Here is a 2,703-nt window from a genome sequence, read left to right on the forward strand (position 1 = left end):
ATCAATTTTCTGTACCGCTTATCCTCATCAACGGACTGTATTCCCCACCCGTTACCAGTGTAGCCAAATTTAGTTTTTTAAATAATTGTCTTTGAGCTAGGGTAGATTAGTATCAGGTCAAGCTGTGACCTGTACCAGTAAAGGGTCAGTTAACAGATGTCAGGGCACAATATCCTGTGTTGTGGTTCTTGTTGTCTTTGCAGAGGTCATTGGGGGAGAACCAAATGGCCAGGAGGGTCTTAGGTATTTAAGATAATTTACCTTGGAGGCAACAAAGATAACGGGATCAAAGAGGAAGCATCTGGTCCTGGAATGTGATCCTGGTCCATTCCCCACACATCCCCCCAACTCCACCCCATCTGAGGAGATCTACAAAAAGCCCTGGGATGCAAGAATCGGGGCTGACTTTCCTTCTTATCGTCGGGAGGTTGCAGGCGGACTTTGGAAGAGAAACTCAGCCCAGGATCCTGTGTTTTTGTGAAATTATTCTGTCTGATCTTGTTATACAATACATCGTGTTAACTGGTACTAGTGTGTGAGTTTTATTCCTTCTCATAAGTGGAGATTAACGAATACGCTTGGGTAGATGAAATTTACTTAAACAAGTGGTCTTGGAGGCCTCAATTAGGTTGCGGATAATTTCTTCTACAACACCAGCATGGGGACATTCCAACCCAAGATGAGAACACACTGGACCAGGAACACAGCAACATACGTGGCACAGACACAGTTTGACCCTGACCGCCCCGACTGAAAAAGCAGACCACCGCCTTTACAGCTGAAATAGCTCACTTGGGAAAGCGTTTGACTGACATTCAAAAGGTCCATGGTTCAAGCCCAGGTTTGAACACAATCTCTGTTTCTGTTGCGACTTTTCAAATAGTTTGAGAAGCCTCTTTGGCTGGCTGAAAGGACCTTAATTTCATTCTTCAAAAGGCCACCCATTCAGACAATGTTAGAGAAGGTTACAAGCTAAACCATTGACTCCAAGGGCACAAGTTGAGTTGAATCGTTTACCACTGATATGTGTTTGAACTCAAATCTACAAGTAAACTAGGAATCTGACTCTTAGAGAAGACACTGTGCACTGTTGTGATTTTTTTGACGGACATGAATTAGGAACCAAATGGTCCTTCGACTTTGACCTGCAACACAATTCCACTGTGCCTATGCAGGCATTGGTGGATCAGTGGTAGAGTTCTCGCCTGCCATGCCACGACCTGGGTCCGATTCCCAGGCAATGCAACAGGGCTGTTATTATACCTTTCATTGGTGAAAAAAGTGCCAAGACCGTTTTCGGGACCAACACATGACCTCTGAATTCGATCAGAAAAGTCAATCATCTCTACCTGAGACTTGATTATCTCCAAAATTCTGTCAAAAGTGGCATTCTCAGCCACAGCGTGTTGGAGCCCGCAACCTCAATGAGACGCCGTGGAACACTCAGATGTACTCACTCGCCCCAAACCAACAAGACCTTCGATAGCTCAGTTGGAAGAGTGGAGGACTGTAGTGGTTCAAGCTTGCATCCTTAGGTCGCTGGTTCAAGTCCGGCTCGAAGGACAAGCTGTTTGCTCTTGTCTGAAGGACCTCCACTTCCCGGTCGATGGAGTTTGAGTTGATTCTTTATCACACAGTCTGAAATTGGCAAACTGAGAAATTCTGATTGAGTGACCAATGCAGTCTGTCTATTTGAATACATTTCGTGTCAACTCATGTTGAAAAAGGACAGAGCCAATTCCGTGAGAGCACAAGACCCCTGGATTGTACCGATAAATACTTTGCGCTCATCAAAGAGTAAAGATGGTGTCCTGTTTTGCAATGCCTTGATTGTTACGCCAGAAAGTGCGAGTCACATCCGAAACACAGAGGAAGTGTGCTGGGCTCATAACCCAGAGGTCAATGGATCGAAACCATCCTCTGCCATCTGCATATCCTTATTCCCATTTGTCACCTTGCTTTTTTTGTAAAAGTAGTAATTGAACGGCCATGTCTCCACCCAGTTTCAAACTGGAGACCTTTTGCGTGTTATGTGATAACCACTACACTGTGGACACCGGGGGGAAAGGGACTGCCGAAGTCACAAAGCAGTTGCCGAACAATGAAACAAGACAATGTGTCCAAAGTGGAGGCAGATTGACAATTGTCCAAATTGACAAAGATTTCTCCTTTGTTGGGAAAATTGTAGTTCATTTTACATGTTCCAGAAATAATGGGCTTTTCTCCAGCAAAGGAACCAAAATAGTTCTCTGCCAACGCTGCAACAGCAAGCGATCTAGCGCAAATGGTAGTGTGCTCGCTTCGCATGCGAGAAATCCTTTGATTTTTGTTGATGTTCTCTTGACTAATCAAATCAACAATATTTGTATAGCACTTTTCCTGCAAATACATGCAACACAAAGTGCTTTACAGAATTAAAAACAATTACCACAATTAAAAGAAAAAAAACAAATACTAAGAATGTACTGTTATCACATTTATTTTTGCATTTTTCAAGACAAATCTTAGTTAATCACACACTCTCACGCTGCCCCCTTGCGGCCAAACTTGAGATAGCTTTCGTTTTTGCCCAAACGTGTTCCAGCTACTCAGTCTGCACACAGCCACCACACAGTGCACATCAGTGACAGTTCATCTGCAGTTTTCAGCCTTGGGGTATCTTAGTCCGTAAGTTTTGAAGTTTTATATGTGTTTCTGCAAATA

At 43.7% G+C, this 2,703-nt stretch overlaps 1 non-coding gene across 1 annotated transcript; it reads left to right on the plus strand.

Moving 5' to 3' along the window:
• The first annotated feature begins 1,476 nt into the window (after nucleotides 1-1,476).
• On the plus strand, nucleotides 1,477-1,563 carry trnay-gua (transfer RNA tyrosine (anticodon GUA)). Its single transcript is given in 2 exon segments — nucleotides 1,477-1,513; nucleotides 1,528-1,563. It is a non-coding gene; the product is annotated as a tRNA-Tyr (tRNA).
• The last annotated feature ends 1,140 nt before the right edge of the window (nucleotides 1,564-2,703 follow it).

This window comes from Doryrhamphus excisus, chromosome 2, assembly GCF_030265055.1.
Source record: "Doryrhamphus excisus isolate RoL2022-K1 chromosome 2, RoL_Dexc_1.0, whole genome shotgun sequence".
Lineage (NCBI taxonomy): Eukaryota > Metazoa > Chordata > Actinopteri > Syngnathiformes > Syngnathidae > Doryrhamphus > Doryrhamphus excisus.